Below are 24,853 nucleotides of genomic sequence, written 5' to 3' on the forward strand. Positions count from 1 at the left end.
TTTTTCTGTGATACTTTGTGCTGCAATATGTAAAATAATTAGTTTGTAATGTTGTCAAGCCGCTTTGACCTGTCAGAAAGTTGGTTTGTATAGGTTGTCTCTTTGAAAACGGGGCATGTTTGTGCATTCCTATTAATTTAATGATTTCAGTGCTTAGAGGAAACAAAATTTGTTCTTCATCATAATTAGATAAAGATAACCGAAAATAGTTGCAAATAACGCTATTTTGTGGAAAATAATTCTTTGCCATTATCTTTTTCTTTTTTCACAGACTTTAAAACGAAAGGAGACCGTCAACATATGAATGACAATCTAATTGATCATGTGAGCGCTTTGTTACGATATGTTATGGCATTTGTTACACAGTTAAGTAACTATGTACCAAGTCCAGAGTTTACAACTGCTGTTCAAAACCTGGGCGACCGAATCACTGCTGTTCGTGCCAATCTTTCAGACAAATTTTTCATCTTAGTTGGAAAACTTACAGGCTTAGAAAGGAGAATTGAGAGTCTAGAGGATCGTTATGGGAACATTAATAATAACACTCAATTGTCTGTAGATGGTTCCTCAATGCGTGAAAGGATTGCGACCCTCGAGCGGCAAGCAAGAGATAATTCATTCATTATAGTACAGTTTTACGAGCGTTTCGGCCATATTGACGAATCACTTGCGCGAATTCAAGACATGGCTGACCAAGTCCCTGCTTTTTTTGTCAATCTCTTTGAAAAAGTGGAAATTTTAGAGCGTGAAGTGAGAGCTAATACATCTACTATACAATGGACTAGCGAGCGTTTGGACGAGGTAGACGAATTACGTGTGCAAAATCCGGTTATGGGTGCACAAAATGAGGCGCGCGAACTTTGATGAAATGATGCAAAGCAATTATTGCTAATTTTCGTAATTACTTGCCAATATATTGTTAGTTTTCACTCCTGTAAATGATTTTTATTTTATTCAGTTTTGTACTTTAGTAGTTTTGAAGAATGTTCATTGTATTTTTTATTGTATCGTTCATCCGCGATGATAGAATATCCTTTTAAATTAATAATACAATTGTGTTGATATTATGCTATATTGTATTGTAAATGTAATTTAACATGCAGCTTTGATATAGCAAGATCATAAAATGATGTCCGTTTATTTGTAATTTATATTACTTTGATTTTTATCTGAAAAACTCCATACATAAATAAAGAGTCTGTGAAGAGTTACCGTTTCTATATTCTGTAAGTAGAATTAAATAAATTAAAATGAAATTGCTAATTAAATGTAGCGTAAGCGAAAAAATTAAAAATCTGGTCCCATATTTATTAAGGTGCATGTGTATGTGATAATATTGTCAAACTTGCCAATACAATTTATACATGTTTGTAAATGTAGATCGTCAAAATATTGAAGTGAGTCACTTCATTTGACTCTGAAGATGACTACCGCTAAGGTTGTCGAAACGTCAGTCAACAACAACAAAAACAGTCCTTCTCAGGACTATACCAACCTGGACGATCTACATTCAAGGGGGGTGTTTACATGAATCCGGAATGAGTTTCCATCCGGAATGAACTCGTTCCACTTTAAAAGAAATCCTATTGCATGTTTACATGAATCCGGAATGAGTCACAACTCGATCCGGATCTAGTTCATTCCTAGTTTCATTCCGGATCGAAATTTACTTTTTATCTCATGTAAACGCGAATTGAGTTTCATTCTGGTATGATATTGTGATTAATGACGAAGCACGCATGTGCCATGGGTATTGTCTTCTGGCAAATTGAAGCTCGTAAGTAAATAAAGAGGCTAAATGGGGTAAAATGAGTGCGAAGAAAAACAACAATTAGTTTCATGTAAACACGGATTGACACACGTTTCGATCGGGATTGAAAGTCTTTCCGGATTCATGTAAACACCCCCTTACAAACATGTAACGATACTCCCGGGTTCAAACCATTTACTTTACAATCTATATAATTACATAATTACTTGCTATACAGTAAAAAGCAAATTTCGTAATCCTCAAAACAATATTTAACTTCAGTGATTGCTTAGTTTGAATGTTACATTTTTTGCTTTTAAAAGGTTTTACAAAAATTTAAAAAAATTGCTATCCAATGGAGAACGCTATCCAGACTTCGTGCAACCAGCCCTAGGACTTTAAGAGGAAATCACCACGCATGCCAAGATAAGGAATACGAACCAAGGTTTTAGGTAGATTATCATCTATTGAAGAGCGGTTGTCAATAGGGATAGAACATTGTACTTGGATTTCAGTTTTTTTAAACAAAAAGTTTTTAACGCTGTTAGGATAACCGTTCCAAGACGTGTAAGACTTGATTATTTCATTTTAATTGTTGAAAAGTGCTAGAGAAATGTGAGTAATTTAACATCCTTGGTTGACAGCAAACATTTCTTGGCAAGCATGCTTATGTCAGTATCCTCTACACATCCACCACTGTGATTCTTGTGAAAGTCTGCCATAATTTCAGACGGCGGCGGGCTCCTTATAGCTTTGCCAACTGCATATAAATTTAGCAGCTCTGACACATCGGTGACATAATGCCCATAGCAAACTCCCGTGCATGTTTCGCAATCCTCCACTCCACAAGGTCTCTTTGCATCAGCAACTGGGTAAGGAAAAGAACTACACGATGGTCCGTCTGGATACCAGGAGATGGGAATCGTACTTAATTTCGCGATTAATAGAAATCAATAGTCGCGACTCGCGTACTCAAATGGTATCAAATCCCCGGGGGTATTATTGCCGGAGTAAATACCCGGCTCCCGAGCATCTCTTTTACGAGCAAATTCCCGACCCCCGAGAAAGGTCTCCAGGGCAAATGCCCAGGGGTATCCCGGGGGGATGGTAACGCTTGGATTTGACTCATGCATTAAACGAGCGATATTACACTGAATAATTTATAGAGTGTTTGCATGTGACGTCAAGAGGCCATGCTGGAGTACTACACTAATTGCCTATGTTCAACAAAGCATAAATTTAATGTAAATTCTTTTCACTATGTGCGATTTTTTCCAGTATGGCAACCGATGCAAACCCTCTATTAAAACTATATGTATTCAACAGCGGATTTAGAACATTAAGATTTGAGACAACTGTAGTGTCACTTTTTTGAACACCCCAAGCTTGGAGACCCCCTTTAGACTCTAATTTAGAACAGTTAACACATTAGCTTTGGAAAATGTCCATGCAGGCTCTATTTCAGATAATCTCCCAAAATTATTTGCATTCAGCATTGGTTAAAATTAAAAGCATAGACCATGCAAGTATTGTTCGAATTTGTTTGCCTAAGATGCACTTATACACAATTCTTTATATTACTACATACATTCATATATTACTACATACATTCTTTTTATTACTACATAAACTACAACTGTTTTTTTTCTTTCTATTGGCGTTTAAAGAAACATGATGCTGTTGTTGTATTTTCGAAATTCTATTCACGTATATGCGTTGTGTATTTTTTCAAAGAAAACAGATTTCGTCATTTCGAATTTGTAAACGATGCTGGGAATCAAGATCAGTGGCGAATATCGCAAAAATCCTCTCAAAGTTTATATGTAGTTATCGTCACAACCTCCTTGTCAAGTGACCTCGTGCGGATACTTGTTTTGTCAATCTTGTATGGACATCTTTCTTGGGTAGGGTAAACTTAAAGCAATTTTTGCATAATAATCATCTATAAAAAGTTACTAGCATTGTAGTTGTCATTTGCTCTTTCAATATATGCCCTGATTGTAATGTCTTATCACACATCTCCATGTGGCAGTGGCGAGCCAGCCCAATTTTTTACTCGTACAATGCAAATTTGTCAGCAAAATTATCATTCATTTCTTAAGAAATTAAATCAATTTCTTGTTTTTCAAACGAAAAAATATTTGCATTGGCTACATTAGTCAATTGTCAACCGAATTTTTTGACGTTCGAATTACCTCCTACATGAAATTTTCATGTAAAATTAATTTTTGTCTTTTTAGTCTGACTTGTGCCTCAACCATTAAAATTAAAATTATAATTTTACAAGGAAATTCTTCATTCGCCTGCGCCATTTCCGCTCCACATTTTTATATTTTCCATTGCTCACAATTTCGCCGTGCGCAAATACTAATATATAAGCACAAAACATTAGACAAAACCATTATATTCTAGCAAACTTGATGTCTTTTGATTCCAATATTTGTGAAGTGCAGTGAATTGAAAGTCAATCCAATATTGTTCTTTATGTCTGTGAATGAACAACCTGTCGTGGCTGATTTTCACAGTAAAAAATATCTGCGTGTGAAGTGCTTGCAACAATTTTTTATGCATAAGTTTTGATTAAGCAATATATTTTTAAAACCGCTTTATAAAAATATTTCGAAAAACAATATCATTAAATTTCCTCCAAAAATCTCACTGGGTTGTATCAGGCGTTTTGTGAGATTTGAAACGGACAAGTAAACTACACTTGTGTAGAAATTTTCCGGGCTTCTTGTAAATAAATGTCTCTGAGTGATTTATTTTCGATAGAAGACGAATTTGTTTGATAGAGGGAAGGTGGGGAGGGTGGACTCAAGAACTTTTTGTTTCCCAGAAGAAAGTTTAAATTTTTATTGTATTAGAAATCGTCTATTGGACAATCAAATAAAATTTCTGACCACAGTAGTGTGTGCTGATTTATGTTTGTTGAATATTTTTGGATACCATTATCGATGGGATTGCGACATCTAGACGGATTCATGCTTTTGTCATTTTAAAGCACGAGACTACGGGACTGAGTATTACAGGGGGAAGGGGGGAAACCAATGATATTGAAATACTGGCAACCCAATGCAAGTACATATGACACCACGTGGAAGTGATTGATCTAAGAACTCGAATACCTGATGTATCCTCTCGATTTCTCGAAATAATGCTTTATGTACACGACATTTGATCGCATTTGATAAAGGTAATCCCATGCTTTTCAAATTTATTCGTAGAAACAACTGACACGACAACTTCCTACATTTTGTGTAAATTCTGCATGCCTATCACACACATTCTGAATTCGCCCTTAACTATGCTAATTTCAAACGTTTCTGAGGGAGTACGTGCTTAACTATTTTAAAATCTCAGGTATAGTAGAGTCATATGGTGATATGGAGGTGCTATTTCGCGAAAGTCTGTAATGAATGATAAATGAAGCCCAAATCTACAATTTTTACTCATTTTATGGTAATCACATTGTAATAATATGCATTGTAATAAAAAGTGATACTCCTGCATGTTTGGGCAGATTTTTCGCTTTTGTACTGCGTATTGATCAGATCATTTTTGGATTCATTGACACAAAACTCTCTCACCTGAATTTTGGTAAATCATGTGTTGTGCGCAGATCCTATATGAGATTACGTTTCAAATTCGTAAAGATACAATTCCATATTCTACAAGCAGTCGAAATCGACCCATAACCTTAAACCTGACCTTTCAACTTATAGTGTAGGTCTATGCCGACATATATTGGTAAATTGGATTAAAAATTAGGGGACAATTACATCATGCGAGTTGTTAGCAAATAGACAGGTATACAATAAACTCACAAATAAACACATGTGTGAGTCAAATCTTTTTGCCCCCTTTATCGAGCCAACTTGGCAGAATGCAATTACATGAGAATTTTCATCCCGCCTAAACAAGTAACTCGGCAAGCAAAACAACTGGGATCCCGGAAAGGCGGGACAACTCGCTTGTCAAGTAATCACACTGTCAAAATAATGCATAATACGTTTACCAAGAGAGTCAGCTCTGCAAAGCGAGTCGACTCGCCTACACGGGATAACTTGCCCATGTAATCAGCCCCTTAGTGACGTATTCAGTGACATAACGTCAAATGTTATTTAAAATCGTGGCCAGTGATGGCTTTTTTAAAAGTCTTATGTTGGGCTATTATGTTCATATTGAAAAGTCAAATGTTATGTTGTTTGTCGCATAGGCAAGAAAAATGAGCAAATGTGAGCACGTTGAAAAATCTTGCATTATTTTAAACCTTTGTTTTAGGTTACACAAAAGAAAAACTAATTAATAGTAATAGTAAATGAGTCGCAAACTATTTACGCATTTGCTCATTTTTCTTCAAAATGCAGCAAACTTCACATTCCACTGTGAGAACTCTGTATGAGGTTATGTAGTAACCAAAATTAATTTCACAGGAACGCGCTCGCTGTTCGTACGATTCGAATTTATATCACATGCTCTTTATGCAGATATATCACCAAACAATTCTCATCGACAGGCTGCATTGGAAAAGAGAAATATTTTAAATATATTTTTTTGTTCCTCCACCGAATTCACATGATTCAGGCTCTCAATGATTGAGATCATGTTACGAACCAGAACTCCAAGTTAGTCAAACACAAACCTCGCTTTACCCCTTCTGTGCGTCAATTAAAGTTAGATTACCTATTTTTAGACACCCTGTATACAGGTGCGAAACTAGAACGTTAATTGGGGGTTGTATATTCATTTTTTCAGCTCTGCCCTACTTTCAACTTTTTTGTGAAAAACAAGCGAAATTAGTTCAAAAACTTTTGCAATTATTGTAACTTTGTAGTCATAACGACAGGTAGAAGTTATCTTCTGCTTTATCATACTATATAAAATGAAATTCTTGGACGACTACGCATAGTGTAGTGGGAATATGTTTTCCACTCTCAGGAGTTTCTGACGTTCAGTTAGAAGAATTGTAATGGTGTTTTCTGCTGAGGCTCATTAGAGACTTCTTTGGCTCAAGCCATTTGGTAAAAGCGGTAAAAGCGTGAAATTTTCGATCCCACCATAGAAACGCGGCACATTTGACAAATATTCCGTTATATTCTCGAGTGTTAAAGGTTTTGAAGTTTGTTTTTCAAAATGGTTGACCCTCACCGAAATATCTATAATCGAGTCTGATGATAAAAAGGCTTGGTTGATGTGCCTGATATGTGGATGCTATCTAATACGTAGAATTGGAGACGTTTTCGAACAAAGCTTGTGAATTCATCGACGGGTTTACGTTTTGAGGCGTTTCTCGAGAAAAGATGGATGCTGTCAACATTTCACTGACTTCAGTTTACGTGCTAAGTAGATTATATGAAATTAATGGCTTCTATGGTATGCAATAACGAGGAATGGATATATGATATTGTTTAAAATAGAACCATGTGTTCAATATTAGAAGTTCTTAATTATTATTTTTCGGTTTCCAATGGGGTTTTCCCTATGGTATTTGGGATTCCCCCACCATCTAACACGGCATGCATGAATTGGTGTTACTATTCCTGAAGCAAGGTAGCTTGAATCTTGAGTAACACCTGACGAATAATCTCGATTTTAAAATGTTTTCAAGTAGGTCGAATCATTTGCGAGTTACATGTTAAAAAACAGTCAGTTGGTTTGGCTGATATGCCCTGTTAATAAATACGGAGATGTTTTGAGGCAAAATTGTCGTTTTGTCGTTGGGGTTTTCCCCGAAATCGCACAGAATTCCCCTGTGTCATTTCATTTTTCAAAGAAGAAGAACGGCAACTTGTGTTTTGTGCTCGAACAGTGGTTCTAGTTAATAGCAGTCTACGTAAGTGATCAATAGATTTTTAATCATTTTAATGTTAATTTGTTGTGACGTGATGTGAGCGTTATTTGCACAATTCAAGTCCTATGTACTCTCGCATCTATTACGTCTCCAAAATTTTGAAATCGAATAGAATTATTGACATAAATTAATACTCTTGTTCGTCTTAATTTTCGGTAAATTGTTAATGATATTGGCTGTTTGAAAAAAGATTATTTTCATCATGTTTCGAAATATTCTCAACATTTTTGAACTCATGTTTATAGCATTTACTCGACATATGACCATAGGCGGTCCAATATTTCACTTAGCTAGATAACTTTATGGAACGCCATAGCTGTCTTAGGTAATCAAACATCATTTTACGTGGTGGCTCTTTTATTATATTCAGTGCTTTCAACATTATACGCGGTGGTTTGACCATTATTTGTAATAAATAGATTAAATATAGAACGATAATATCCAAAATATAGTAAAATACAAATTCCGAAGGAAGTGTCGGCTGAACATTATTGTCGGCTGGAGTCGGGTAAATTGTCGGCTGGACATGGTTTTTGATACTATCAAAGACCTGGTTGTCTGCGGTTTGTATTGGATTACCTTTCGCTCAGGCTGAAATTTGTTACTTTTGAAGGTAGCACAAAATATATATTATAACTTCCCATAACTTAACAATCTCAGTGAACAACATACAGTTTCAGCCTTTATTTCAACATAAAGCAATTTAACAAAGCTTTTCGTGTAGCAGGATACTAGTTATTTTGCGCGAGAATGGTATTTAGAAAGTATAGTCAAGTTGTCGTAGAAAACTCTAAGACATAATAACACACACACTCTGGCTTAGCTAACTCGCGTCTTTTCAGTTTAAATGTGAAAAGTAGTTTTCCGTCATTCGTTGTCCGCTTTAATTCATCACTTTTACGGCAGCGTGCACGTGTATCTATGACGTCATTAAAAGTGTAAGCAAAGTCAAAGTTCGGACATTGAAAGCTTCGTTCATTTTGATGCAATAGTAAAAAGACATTGTAGCTCAGGAAAGGATTAGGTAACATTCAACAGGATTCTTAGCCATTATCTAAATATGTTTAGAAAAAATACGCAAAACAACCCCATAAAATTATCGTAATGCTGGAGCCGCGCGTCGCGCTAAAAATTAACGCGTCGCGCTATAGAGATGTCCATTTACGGAGAATGTACTTAGGTTTGATGTTTACCTTTTCTTGCAACGCTTTGACTTACTAAAGATTATCGAGACATGATGTACACCATTTCCTGTGTCGAAAAGTCTATTTTCTTTTGCCAAGAACTATTTTAAACACGTTTTTTTTATATCTTTGTATTTTGAAATAGCGTTCCTATTGAAAAAAACAGTGAGAGGACTCTTCTAGAAATTATTGAACATTTCTTCAACAGTGGAATTTAAGTAATTTTATACCAAATAAGCTGCATGTTACTTAATATCTTTGTAGTTAGCCGTTATTCTTAATTACTTGAAGACAGCTATAACAATCAAGAATTTTTACCATTTGCAATGTACATAGTTACAAACATGGAATAGGCATTAGACACATGTACTAGGCAAGACTATATTTATGATACTCCATTGAGGGATGATAATTGACAAGATATCTCAGAATTTATCGTGAGGGAATTTTTTTAAGTCGTTTTCCGTTATCATGTTGAAATTATCATTCAATGGCACATCGTTGATAATTGCTTGCGTTTGGCAAATTTTTTTCCTTATCAAATTCTTCACAATTCTTTTTCACGCACAGAGGCGAGAAAATACGAACGCTGGTTTCAAATAACCGCAAAAAAAACATCGAACCAATTAAGGAGGTCATTAAACTGTTGTTTGACAGTTTATGAAAGACAAAATAAGATTATATATATATCTTTTATGTATTTCAATGCCTGGATTACAAATTTTCAAACTTATATATATAAATAAGATTATACATTAAAGATAATAGTTTCTTCGGATTTTAAGTGATTTTTGTTGAGCTTTCGACTCGTTGCTTCGAGCCTTCATCAGAATGAGGATATTTATTTACACGTGCTTTTAGCTTGGAGACGTTTAGAGCGTCTAATTGGATTAGTGGGTGGAGTAATGTGATTGGAGATCGCGTCAGTTGTATCATGAATTGTTGTTTTGTCTTTATGTTTGGTAAAACATGATTTGAGGTTTTTTTGTAGGTTTTTGGGCGACGTTAATATTAAATGGTCGAAGAAGTCTGGCAGTCATTTCTGACGTTCCGTTTATGTATGGTAATGGGACGATTTTTACTGTTTCGTCCGGCTTTTTATTGCTTTTGTCGGTTTGTGTTTTGTTTTGCACTTTGTATATAGTTTTGTTTATGATGTTTCTAGGGTAATTGCTTTTAATAAATGTGGAGTATAAGTATTTGCGTTCTGTTTTTTTTGCTTCTTCAGTATTATAATGAGTGTTTATCCTGTTGAAAAGTGTTCGAATGCAGCTTATTTTGTGTTGTGTTAGATGAGTCGAAAGCTCAATAAAAATCAATTAAAATCCGGAGAAACTTTTATCTTTTATGTATTAAATGCCTGGATTACAATTTTTCAAACTTAAATATGATTATATATAAATAAGATTATATATAAATAAGATTATATATAAATAAGATTATAAGAGCACTAAAGTCTGAAAACACAACAACGAAGGGCTTGATTATATGGAGGCGAGCTGGCCCGGATAGCGGTAAAAATATCGTTTTCATTCTTTTTGCAATAAACATCGAATGCTTGTTGATTTTCTCCATTCTCTTCGAAAAAAGCAGCGCCGACTTCAATTGTCACACGGCGAGAGAATCTCGAAACAACTACACACGCTTGTCGTGGAAAAATCTCGCGTGTCCATTTAATTTAGTTCAATGGCGCGGAGCGACATGCGCAAGCGCAAAAATCCATGACTGTTCACGACGAGTATTTATTAGAATGCTCACAGAATAGTATTCTGCAATAGACGTTTCATAATAGACATTCTGAAATTTATTACGTGCTGTTGACATAAGAGAGTAAGTTTGTTTATATTTCTTTAAGCGACATTATGGCTAATGTTTCTTTTAATTTGCATCATACGAATTTTTGTAAAGTTATTTGTTGTGGGAAATCATGCCGACGTGAGGTTTATATTAAATACAATAGATACAAACATCTTAACTATGGATATCATCACCGTTGTACAGTCTCAATTACCTCGATTATTACAATACATTGATGGCATCATTAAGTCAGTTGAAAGTTGAAACATATCCATTTTATAAAAATGGTTCATTTTAAGGATTTGCTTGCGTAAGCAAAAATTAGAAAATCCTTTGTGTCAAGTCAAGTGAGCCAGTAATTGGGTTCTATGACATGTCAAGAGACATGGAATTCAGACACAGCAGCATAGTTGATGCAGGAGTGCTCAGAAGTGTGCTCTGAAGAGTGCATCCTTTATATGGTCAAATATTTTTCTAACTTTGACGAGTCATTGCAATGCGTCATTGCAATTTGCTTTCTTGGGAGAAACCGTTAATCACTAATCTTTTATAAGTTATAACATATTTGTGAAAATGCAAAACTAGGGTATGTGACAACAGAAAATATGGCTAAAGTAATACATTTAACAAGAATACATTGATTGCCTTGTGTTAAGGGATATGAAAGAAACATCAGCTGTGGCTCTTAAATTTTGACAAAATTAAATGCTGAATCTGGCCATTTCATTGCTTCATATGATTTTGACAGGATTGTGGGATTAACTAATATGGCTGAGGGCATTTTCAGTTATTGAATATTCAATAAAATGTTTTTTTCTGCTTTACTTACAGGAACAAGTTTTATCAGCAGTTTCCCTAATTTGTGGTACTTTGTCAGCTCAAAAAGGTAAGTGATGCAGTGCATTTTTTGTTTTTTCTATGTTTATCTCAATTCATCCATTTTATTAGTTCCATCCTTATTGTATTTATTCCTAAACTTCTAAAACCCAAATTTTTTCCTACCGTGTTTTAAAACCCAATTTTTGCTTTCCTTGAACTCAACCCTAACCGTATCGCTAACCAGGGTGGATCCACTTCCTTATCTGACTTTGGAATTTTTAGTTCTGAGTGTGTGAGCCACTATAAAGGGTTGTTTGGGGACGTGCGTACTACCAAAGATAGTATTTGGTACTACCCCAGATAGTATTTGAAATTTTGACTCTTGGCAGAGATATTGTCTGCATTTTGAAGGTTTTATTTAGAAAAATCGTGGCCGCACCTAGGCTCAATAAATGAATTCATGAACTTTTCCTCAGTTCTCATGTTTATTGTGAAAAATATTTCTCTTCTTGTGATATCTCTAGACAGAAAAAGCTTTGTTTATGCTCTATCTTTGCATTGTTGCAACTCACAGAAAAAATAATGTTAAGTCTTCTGTTTTTTACTCAAAATGTTGTACATATTGTGACATTAAACAAGCTAGAAGGTGATGTTTATACACTTTTTCAATGAAAGCAATCAATTCTGTATTATACATGTAATTTATTAAAGTAAAAAACTAGCATTACAATGAACCATAAATTTAATTTTTGCTTCAGAACACAAACTTTATAGTACTTTCATAATTCTTATCATCAAAACACAGAAGTATTTTCATTACATGATAAAGATGCAATTTTTATAAAAAGTACTTATATTACCTTTGCAATGCCATGTTGATTTCATAAATTTTACTGAATTATTGATTTAAAGCTGTTCAATAAATACAACACAATTTGCAAGCAAAGCAATGCAATATATCTAAAATATGCAGTGTCTGTTTTGGCAAAAACAAACAATCAATTGGAAATGTATTCTTCCTCTGGGACTTGTTAAGCACATTTCTCTTATGAAGTACTATATCCAACGACACAATAATTTGTCTCCAATGTCCAAAATTTTGCATCTTTTTGTGTCATCTTTATTATTTTATCTCATCTTGTATAATGCATTCACAATGATTCCACTGCTTTTTACGACCTCTTTGGAAACTGCAATATTATTAAAATGCTCAAATATATCTTTTATGTGAATAAGTTGGCTTTTTTATGGATAAATGATTATATTAAGAAATGTTGTTTGTCATTAAATGATCATGGTTACGTAGTTAAGTGAGTATTAAGTTTGTAAAAACAATTTAGAAACAAATAAGAATGTGAAAAATGGTTTTACTATTTCAAATTATTTTATTTTAACAACAGTAGATTTAATTTACATATTAACTGCATCTGTTTTCTCTCTTCTGCAGAGGCTTTTGAAGTAAACTGTCATTTCTGATCATTACAACGTTATCATCAACTAAACTGCTAACGTTGAAGTGCTTCATTTTTACTGGCAACTATGGGATGTTGCATTTTCTTTTGGGTTTGTTACTTAATTAAGCAGGGGAGGGGGGGCTAATAATATTCATATATACGCATACTTCTGTATTGTTTTGTATTGAAATCAATCATTACGAATTGTACAATATTAATATATAAATATAGCGCCCTTATTTATCAAGCTTTGGCTGCCCCTGTATTGAAGATACTTGTATCTTCTGAACCACAATTTCTGTTTTGTTCGTTGATGCTCTATTGCATTATGTCTCTATTGAATACAGTACCTTGTGTGCTTCATTTAATGTTTGTTGTTTGTTTTATTCACATAATCAGTTGTACAAAGTTATATTCCTAGGCAATATTTTGTATTGGTCTCTGTTCAAAGATAAATCTATTTCCATTGGTGCACACCAGTACAGATGATGTAATATGATGATCACAGTATTCGCAACTCCCATTTCTATTATGCTAATTTCCCTTGACATAATACTTACAATAATTAGGCACTTTGAAATGCACGATGGTTGATATAATTTTCAAAGTCTACTATTCCTGCAGTAGGTAATACAGGTTGGTGATGGTGAATGAAAATTTCGCAGCAGCTGCCTAGCCATGTGGATTGGGCATGCCATGAAACTTCAAGCGTGAGAGTAAAAAATTCTGAAGATTCCATTTCATAATATATTTCATAAAAGTATTGAAATGGCGTGTTTAACATGCAAGAAAACATTTTGTTTGAACATTATAGCTGAAATTTTAAAACATAGTAAATGTCAACCACCAATTTTCATCGTCTTGTTTATTAGCCTGCAATAAAAAAGGGCATATTAATTCCGATATTTGTTTAAAATATTTGATACAATTGGTCTCTGTTCAAAGATAAATCTATTTCCATTGGTGCACCCCAGTACAGATGATGTAATATGATGATCACAGTATTTGCAACTCCCATTTCTATTATGCTAATTTCCCTTGACATAATACTTACAATAATTAGGTGGACGAACAATTTGTGTAAATCTTAGTGGATTATGCGACTTATTGATCTGTTTACTATACACAGTTCATGGAAGACGGCGAATGTTCTCGAATGTTTTCTAGCTTATCTACACTGTCGAGATTAGAGTGCACCCTCGCTGGCGCTCGTTTGATATGAATAATATCCATATTTCATGTGGATTGTTCCAAAAGCGAATGTTCGACGAAATTTGAGCACCATTGGTTGCACTTCCTTGATTTGGGTGAGGAATAATTGTTGCCTGCTGCGATTTTTTATGAGTATTTTTCGGCAATATTTTTCATTCCATAAACTCTAACTATATTTTCAATCTAAAATAAGTGTTGCTAAATGAAATTTAAAACTATAAAAGGAGGTACGTGTGTACATGTGGGTAGCGTGGTGAATGTGTTGTCACAAAATAGACATAATTCAAAGTAATACATATTTAAGTAATTTACATCAAACTTTAAAAACTGCTTAAGTTTTCAAAAATGTGCTTCATGCTCACTGTTTGCTGTAGCACGCATCATACACTTGCCGAATGTCAACACTTTGCTTGTCACGTTAAAGGTCGCGTGCTCAAATCATAGAAACTCAGGTCCTATGTCACTCGACCGATAAATCTAAACGCACATGACTTGTAATGATTTTACATGGAAGCGTCATTGGTACTTCTATTTTTGGAGAAACGGTAGTGTACTTTTGTTATTTTTTTAATAATATTTTCAAAATACTAAATTTTTGACGATTTTCGCACATTGCAAGGGAGTGTGAGTATATCATTGTGTACAATGTATTTTCTGCTCATTTCTGAAACGTATCATATAGCATGTCTGATTTTTAATGTCATTTTAACATTATTTAAATCAGGGGCGGATCTAGGGTATGTCAAATCAGTCACGCAACTAATGTTTATAGTTCAGAAATTACTTATCAAATTTAACGATTAAAATTTTTTGTGATCATTAAATTTCTGATGTATAATCGTTTGAATTTAATTGTCAAAATTTAGTTTTTTATCTGAAATCTTACGTAAATATCACGTTAGCAAACAGATCAGTGGATTTAAACATGTCTGGAATTATATTAACTGACCGATAAGCGTGGTGGCTCGACTGGTTCGACCGATAACGGAGTTCAAGAACGGCTAATTAAAGCCATTCCATTGTTCAATAGCCAGATCAGTGGACGATCTGGAATAATATCGATCGATAAGAGGAGTGGCCGTACCGATAACGGTGTCTAACAGCGCGTTCAGACTGAGTGCTCCGGTACGGTGCTCAGGCACGGGCACCAATGTGAACACAACATTTTGATGGTGCCTGAGTCAAAGTGCCCGGGTTTGGGCACCCCCAAATTAGGTATTACCCGAGTACGGTGCTCAGGCACGGGCACCAATGTGAACGCAAAGAACGGCGTCACAACAGAGATGGCGGGTGCTAAATAGACGAACGAGGAAACAGTTGCTCTTTTGAACGCTTATAACTCGGAAACTGTGCAAAACAACATTGATAGTATGAGCTCAAATAAAGAATTGTTTAACAATATACAAAGAATCATGAAAGAAGAGTCGCATACAGAAAGGACTGTTGATCAAATTAAGACAAAGCTGAAGAAGCTGCGAAGTGGATATGTAAAATTGAAGGACAGAAAGAAAACATCTGGATCCGAAAACCCATACTTCTCAAACGCTCTTAGCAGCGTGGAAAAAATGGCTTTAAAGCACTGGGACTTGCTGGATGGAATTCTCGGTAAGATAGCATTATCACAGCTCTACCTAAAATCTTTGTTTTTCTACCAGTTATATGTTGTTTTTGAAAATACTGAAAACAATTGATGTAAACATAATTATTGATTAAATATGAAGGTACTAGGCCTGTTGATGATCCTCCTGAGGATCAGTTGTTTCAAAGCGAAAGTGTGGTACAGACAGAAGACTCTGGACAGGATTGTACTGGTCAATTGGTCACTGGTGTACATGCTACTAATCATCATGCTGCTGATCTCGATGTTGTTGATCATGATGCTGCTGGTCACGATGCTGCTGTACAAATTACAAGAAAAAGAGCTGGAAAATCAATTCAAAGATGATCCAATAAAAGAGCTAGACTAGTTGATGTGGTCAAGAGTTCTAATGATCAATTTGAAGAATTACAGAAAACATTGTCAAACAGTGTTTTAACTCCAGAAATGCGCGAGGTTGAACGTCAAGAAGACAGAGAATTTTTTAAGGAAATATTTTCTAATCTCTGTAACACAATGGTTGGAATGACTCAAATGTTGACACAGGCCTGTCATGGTGCGTCACAGCACGTACCTTTCGGCAATCCAATATACCCACAAAATACTCAGTTTTCTCATCACATGACCCATGGTTTTCAACCTCATGTTTTATCAAGAAGCTCATCGCCATACAGTAGCAGTCCTTCGGATAGAGTGACACCATCACCTCACACTTCATCATGTGAAGATATTGATTTAGATCAATTTGCACAGCATGACTAAAATTCTCACGAGGATAACAAACTTTACATGTCAGCATATAATGTGAAGGTCAGGCTATATAGACTGTTAAGTTTAAGTTAAGTGATCAACAGTTGCATTGATTGGATTCTTGAATGCTTTGCATATTAATTAAAAGGTGCAATGGTAAACAGTTTTGTTTCTAAATACAAGTGATGGTAATTCATTTTTTATGTTGAAAAAAGCTTAGTTAGCCTTAATAGTGTTATTGTTCAATTATTGTGCAATTATAGACATTTTATCAGAAATGTAAAAAATAAAATGACTGACCATGTCTTTTTCTTAAGTGTACTTTTTGCTTCATGCATTCAATTGAGAGGTTGAGAAATAAATAAGCTGTTCTTTCAAATCTTTGCAGTCTCTTCCTCATCTTTAATGAACTCTGCTTAATTTGATGATTCCTTGACTCAACTAACAATGTATTCTTTTGTTCAGTATTTATTTTTCTATTGAAGAGCCTTCCAAATTCTCAATAGATATGTGGGTATAAAGATAAGGGCATTAAACTAGGCTGTTATGGACTGGAGTGTGCGCAAGAAAGACAAGTGTTATTGATTGTTTTGTCCCTACACATAAGAAACCAGGTAACATGATGAATTTAAACAGGAACAACTCTTTGATAAAGTAAAATGCTTGGCTTGTACATGTATAATCTGTCTATATTTTAATAAAGTTGCAGGTTTCTTTTTTGTCTTTTGTGAGCCAAGTAGGTAAATTTTTCAATTTGCTAAACTATGCTGCTTAAATGCTGCTTAAATGGAACTACAACAGGTAGTCCAACATCAGGTCAGTCACTCTGGTTGATTTTTCTCTAATTTACTGTTTTTCTTCAACAAGAATGTTTATTTGTGAAAGTCTGCAATAAAAACACTTCTTGGCTATCTTTAAGCATCAAAAAATTTCAAAGTACTTGATTGAATTTTCATTTTAGCTGTTGCCATCAATAATGAGAGACATAATGAGTTAGTACTTTTCTAATATCTTCAGCATTTTCAACAGTTTCATTTTCCTCTCTTGTTGAATTTGATTCTGAATGGTAATCCAAATCATCATTATTCCTGTCATCCCATTCTTGAAGATACTCAGCATTACCTTCCTGACATATATTGTGCAAAATGCAGGCGGCAGTAACATGGAGTGAAACCTTCTCAATGTCACATTCTAAAGATGTAGAAGGCATCGCCACCGACCTTTCAAAAGGCCAAATGCTCTCAATTTGAATGCGTGCACGGTTTAACCTATAATTGAAATATTCCTTCTCATGTCCCAAATTAGCACCAGCATAGTTTTTCATTAGGTGTTTCAGTAAAGGATAAGCAGGATCGCCGATAAGGAACGGTTCAATGTTTTTTCCATTAATTTGTTTGGTTAAAGTGCCACCATCGATTAAATTCCCATTAATGGTTCTTTGTCCAATGTTTGAACAGCTGAAAACACGTGCGTCATGGGATTTGCCAGGCCAGCCAACAAAAATGGCTGTAAAGTGGCATTCACTGTCACAAACAGCTTGCAAAATTACAGATGAAAAAATTTTCTGTTGAAGTAATGAGCATGATGCATTACAGGAGCCCTAATAGGGATGTGGGTGCCATCTACTGCGCCTAAAGACTGGGGGATATACCACTTTTTGGCAAAGCCACCTACTATTTCTTTTAAATTTCTACGCTCTTGTAAACGATTCACCATATATTTTTTTGTACGTATCAAAAATCTCAGAGCTTCGTTGACTTTTGTACAAGCTGTTGACGCTCCTACTCCGAATTTGTCTCCGATTTCTCGATAATCAAGACCCTTTCCTAGCCTTTTTAACATCATTGCTACAATGATGTTAACTGGTATAGCAGGTCGCAGCCTTGTGGATTATCGACCAAGTAAACGCATCGAATTTACTAGTTGCAGAAATAGGCGCTTTGGTAAACGATAACTCTCCAGCCATCTTTTTTTCGCGCAAGCCAATGAATTCACTGTCCAAAATGTTTTTCATGCGAGGAAAGGCCCATACACGTCCACAACGATTATGATGTTTTGATTCAATAATATTATGAATTAAAGATCTTGTCTTGCAAAATACTTTTGTCACATGAAAAACTAAAGCACGATGACCCTGCAATCTTCAGCTGGACTCTGCTTTATTATGGTGAAACATTACAATAGATACGGCCGCCATAAAACATACCATAACCAGAGTGAAATGTACGCAGAGGCACGTATTGCACATGGTTTTAAAACTTGTTAACTATGGAAGAAATCAAAATAAACATAGACGAAACTAGTAAGTACTTCGTAGTGTGAACAGCCTGCAGATCTGTGCCCGAACCCGGGTATCGTTCTCCGGCACTCAGTCTTAACGCGGCCTAATTGCTCTCGTGTAATTGCTTCGTTTAAGGTTTTATCTTACTGTGTGATTGGTTTGACCGATTTCGACTGATAGCCAACTGAGGTAACATTGTCATGCTTACTGTCTGAATTAGTGTTGCCAAATCGTGAACACAGTTCACAGATTTGTGAACATTTTGCTCTCTTCATGAACATTTCATGAATGTTAAATTTTGTAAACTTTTTGTGAACTTTTCTAAATATTACGTATTTTTGTCTTTTCATCATTTTCATAAAATGGTTTGAACCCGGGAGTATCGTTACATATTTGTAAATGTAGATCGTCCAGGCTGGTATAGTCCTGAGAACGACTGTTTTTGTTGTTGTTGACTGACGTTTCGACAACCTTAGCGGTACTCATCTTTAGAGACAAAAAAAAAACATGTAAAGAATGTATAGATAAATCATAGTTCAATGAAAAATCTTCATAGCTCGACAGTTCTTTCAAAACAACGACGATTTTAAGATAATCCAATGTTTTCCGAAAACTTCCGAGGGTTTTCAAATATTTCCGAGGTTTTCCGAAAATGTCCAAGTTAATCCGTTCACTTCCGATCTTATAAATTAGATGTAATATGAACTTTTTGCCATTTTGTGAACTTTTGACGCAAGCGAGCGTGAATTTTTAATCTTTGGCAGAAAAAAATTTTGAATTTTTTCTCAAAAGGTGAATTTTCTGCCACTGTAAGTGGAAATGGGTTAAGGGTTCAATAAACTTGCATGGTTTGAAGTCTGAGCTTTTTTACATTCATGGACTGACCCTTGTAGTACCTCACTCCTAACTTAAATCATTACATAGAGGTGTGAATGGGGGTTACTAGGGGGGCCTATAGTTAAAAACTGTTGCGTAGGAGACTAAGGAGAGCTCATCATAGTTCATCATATTTTTATAATCCTAAATAACAACTGCTTTCCTAGGAACGTAATTTATCAGAGCATGCATGTAGAAATATTGACACCCCCCCTATTTAACTGTCGAACTGGTTACGCCATCCACTCTTCAAAATTTATCATTCTTGTTAGTAGTTTTTGTCTTTTTTCAATCTGTAGAAATCCTGATCCAAAATGTCCTGAAGATAAAGAAAATTTGACCAAGGAAAACGTAGGTGAAAATATTGCAAAGATTTGACAGAAAATTCAATTACAGTTTTGTTGCTATCGATCATTAGCGTAGCCATCCCGCAAGTTTAGTCCTGCTTTGTAAATGTAAGTACATAATATTTTCCATATTACAGGGCATGTCAGTTAATGAGCAAAGAAAAATTAGCATAGCACGACTAAATAAGCATGTTGCCTTAACAACTATAATTATAATTACTCTTTGAGTTCTAAAAAATTATACATCGATTTACGCATATTGTCATGTCTTGTGACATAGAAAATCCTTTTGCAACTTGGGTTATCAAAGCAACGTACAAACGTTCTCAATATGTTGACTCAACATGCGCAAAAACATTGTTTTGTTTTTGATGAGTGATGCTAAGCGATGTGTCCAAGCACTCTCAACATGATGAGTCTTGAAATGATCGCGTAGGATCATGAGATAAAATACTCCACCTTTCCAAACAACAGGTACATAAACGGTTCAGTGACCAGATAAATTACCACAATATAAGCTGCACAGGTAGTGTGCATGCTTTCGCTCAACATGTTGAGTGTGCTGTTTTAAAAACCAGAAGTTTCATTGCACTATAAACAAAGTTGAGGTGCGGTTTGGTGACCATAGAACAAAGCAATTGTTGAGTGCTGTTGAGTGGAAATTTTGAGCAAGTTTAAACTTCACTCAACAACGCTCAACCCCGCTTAATAGCTACTATTCAACTCTCCTAAACACGGTGTTGAACATGTTGAGCTCGTTGTTGAGTCTACATGTTGAGAGCCTTTGCACTTAGCGTTAGTGTGTCGGTGAATTCTACTTCAAAAAAGTTTGCCAACAGTTCTTGTAAGAAATTTACGTTACTGTTTCATTTAACGTCTAGTGCAAACTTGCATTTGAGTAAAGTGAAGTGACTCTGTCTTTTGCTACATTTAATCTTGTTTCATAAAAGATCAATTTCCATGATGCATCTAGGTTTTCCGGGATGCTTTCACGAAGCATGATTTAAAAAGGATTCAATTACACTGTCCATCTGAAGAGTGTAAATGGTTTGGTACACACGAAGAATTAGAGGTGAGTTGGGCACTGAAATTTATCAAAAAATTGTGGCATTTTCACTTATAAAGGGATACACCGAATCTAAGGGATTAGGTACAACATCTTCCAAAATTTCGTGCTCGTCTACGCCTTTCGTAACGCTTAACAGAGCACGCAATATTGACAACGTTTCTTCTTGCTTATTAATTAATGTTTCCAGTTTGGTGAGAACTGATCTTTGGAAGCCTACAAAATAGATAAGAAAATAATAGAATAACTTACGTATAACCTACGTAATATCTTAAAAATATAAAACCTTATAACATGCTAACAAGAAAATTCAAATAAAAATCGCATCAAATTGCTAATTGAATACACATACATAGTAACAACGCTTTTCAAAAACTATATACTGTAGAAAAGGTACCATTAATGTTTGGTTGAGAACGTCTTCCTGCAGGTGTTATGTTCATAAAACTTGTCGAAGGCGTTTCGTGCGATGTAAGGTCATACGCATCTGCAAAGCAATCACGTGATGCAATTAGTTGTGAAGAAAAAAAACATTTCAAACGACACGAAATGAACGTAAATGAAAACGTAACAACAAGACATGCAATAATGAATTGTAAGAAAAGCTTGCCTAAGACACCACTGTTTCGTTGAGAATGTCTTTCTCTTATTGTGTCAGTTGTAGGAATTCCTTGTGAAGAGACGTTGCTTATATCTACAGAGAAGACACGTACTGGGTTTAACATATATCTTTATTGAACGCACGAACGTCATTTAAATTAAGGTACTACAAGTTTCAAAAATCAGAAACAGAAAGGTGACTAAAATAAAAATCTCGAGAAAGTTTCATTTGGTAGTTTGATAGCAAACGCTGAGAATTAGATTTGAACGAACGTATTTTGATTAAATCATGGTGAATACAACTGCAATTTTAACTATAACTAACATTTTTTCAACTAATTACAACATTTTAAAGGACCAACGCCTACAGCACCTGTAGAACATTCATAAGCCCTATAATACAACGATGGACGTAGAAAAACAGTAAATGTACAATACGAATGTTAAAGTTATTTAAAAAGAATCAATCAAAATTATTTCAACATTTTAGTCGACATATTATATGAAAGTTGCTGATTAGTCAGTTCTGATGACAGAAAACTTACCACTACGCTGAGATGGTGTCCTACTAGTAGATGGGGAAGTTATTGCATGATCCTTTGTGTTTAGGATTTCTGGTGCTAGTTCACCGTCATATAAATCTAGATCAACATTATATTTGTATGAAAAGAGAAATTTTATACATGCATGTTTCTGTAAAAAATTGTCCACTTGTACAAGGATTATAATAGCGCTTATACCTTTTTCTGCAAGGGAGATCAGTTCGCTGTACACCGGCAAATCTAAAAAGGAAAATCACTCATTAGATTTAAATGCAACGTAGCAATATGTGAAAAACTGCACTCCTTTGAATAAAGCAATGGCCTATTGCATTGCAACTACAGTACTTACTTCTAGAATTTGTTGATAAGATTTCATTGACGACTGAAAGAAATTTTGCCTGTATACAAAAGAAACTGTCTGAATTCTGTAGCTTTCCATCTGTCAACCTCCATTAAACTCTTAGGTTTTCACACAAATGTAGAAGGGATAAATGGTTTAAGCTCCACCAATTTTTTACTAACAGCCTCTACATAGGCAACAGACATTTTAACAGCGTGATTTCACCTCATCCAAACCATAATCAATTTACGAATAACACGCAGACACAGTTGATGCATGTAGTCAATTGGAAATTGTTTAACCATATCAACAAGCAAATGACAGAAAGGGCTAAAAAAGCGTTTATTTACATCTTGTATCTGCTTTCTAAAGGAAGTATTAGTGCACAATTCTATACTATTATTTTGAGAGTAAGTCACTTGACCAAGCCACTTCCCTTTTTGTGTACACTTGTCACAACCACAATAACCAGTACAAAATTTTGTACCTTTAACAAGTGCTCTTGCAGGAGCATCACAAACAATGCCCCTTACTGTAACAGTTAGAACCTTTTCCCCATCTTGGACTCCCCTCTCTACAATACCCTTCAAATCTTCTATAAACTCATCCCAAAACTCCAAGTTTTTTGGCTTGGAGTCACAGCATGTTAAGACAATAGGAAACACTACAACAGGTTTGATATTCAAAATGGCACACAACACTGGCCATACATTTTTTGCAGAACTTTTAAACAAAGGAAGCACATCAACATTTAAAGAGATTTCAAGATGCTTGTGAAAGTGCTCTAACAATAATCACATAACCCCATGTTAAAAAATATTAATCATCAACGCTTATCAGTCAGTCAGTTAATATAATTCCAGATATGCAAAAACGTGATATTTACGTAAGATTTCAGCTATAAAACAGAATTTTGACAATAAAATTTATACGATTATACATCGGGAATTCAATAATCACAAAAAATTGTAATTATTAAATTTGATAAGTAATTTTTGAACTATAAACATCAGTCGCGTGACTGATTTGACATACCCTAGATCCGCCCCCGCATGTTATGACAATAACAACCATACGTATTGATGAATACCTTATCCAAATGCTGTAACAAGGTGTAGTGATAATATTATCTTTATAAAATAAAAATAGAAATTAAAACTAAGTAGAAACTAAGCTTAGTAAATTTGTTTGTTCCTGCACCAATATACCCGGACTCATAAAGTCACGACAAAAGTAACATACGACGATCTCTGGATTATAAAGAATGATAAAATAAAGGTACTTACCACAGTTTTTACGCATTGAAACATATTCTAGATCATAACTTCCTCTAAACTTGGAAAGCGAGCTGTGCATTATCTTGTCTTGACAACAATGAGGCAAATTCGATTCTTGCACGAACGATTTTCAAATGAACATGAACGCCGATATTTTACAGGTATCGAAATCATTTTGATGTCACATTGATTTAAATAACTTTATTTATCCATAACAGATATTTGAGATAAGTAAAACGTCGCCAAATGTCTTAAATATTCGAAAATCCTTGTTTGTAAACGTTACCCGCCAAACACTTCCACAGTAATTTGTATCTCTTGTGGGTAACCGGAAGTGCATTTTGCTTATATAATTAGGCTTCACATTTAAAAACAAAAGCTCAAAATAATTCGCGATTTCGCTGCCAAGCAAGAAACCCGATGTAGTGCTCATCGCAGAAACATAGCTTACATGATACTTGTAATCTTGAGATATCTGAGTACAACATTGTTTATAAAAACAGAGCTTTTGGACCACATGGAGGTGGTGTATATGTCTATATATAAAAAAATTCTATTCAGTTCACAGTTCTTGACTAATTTAGTTCGACCACGTTTGAGGCTCTTTGGGTTAAAATTATGCCAATCAACTATTTATAAACTAATTAGTGAATTCAATTACAGCAATGGACATTATTATATTCTTGGTGTGAAGTCGTTTTGAATTGTGCTTTTAATAAACTTAACTTTTGCCATCTTACGGATCAATTCTGACTACCAGAAACTGCTTGAAATAAACCAAAATGATACAACCAAACATCGGACATGATCTTAACAAATTTTTATAGTTTCTACAATAAGAATTCTATATCAACTTTCCTTCATTTAATTTATCAGAATATAATGTAATGTTATCTTATCAAGGCGTGAGATTTACTTTTCCCAACATTTAAGCCAACGAACGTCTATTTTGTCTTATTCAACTTAAACAAGCAAATGAAACAAAAGTTCCACAATCTGATATTGTGAATTTTCATGTATAAGACCAACTCTTAATTATGGAGCTAAGGTTTTTTTTAACAAACTCCCAAAATATACCAAAGAAACGGTAATAAAATTTAAACATGTTAA

General features: G+C 34.7%; 1 protein-coding gene across 1 annotated transcript in view; it reads right to left on the reverse strand.

Moving 5' to 3' along the window:
- Nucleotides 1-24,062, reverse strand: part of LOC124448486 — a 113,217-nt gene extending 89,155 nt beyond the window's left edge. The window contains exon 1 of the mRNA XM_046999503.1: nucleotides 23,753-24,062. The gene's annotated coding sequence lies outside the window, so the exon portion shown is untranslated. The remainder of the gene's footprint in view (nucleotides 1-23,752) is intronic.
- Between the last annotated feature and the right edge of the window lie 791 nt (nucleotides 24,063-24,853).

Source organism: Xenia sp. Carnegie-2017, unplaced genomic scaffold (genome assembly GCF_021976095.1).
Source record: "Xenia sp. Carnegie-2017 unplaced genomic scaffold, XeniaSp_v1 HiC_scaffold_23, whole genome shotgun sequence".
Taxonomy (NCBI): Eukaryota; Metazoa; Cnidaria; class Anthozoa; order Malacalcyonacea; family Xeniidae; genus Xenia; species Xenia sp. Carnegie-2017.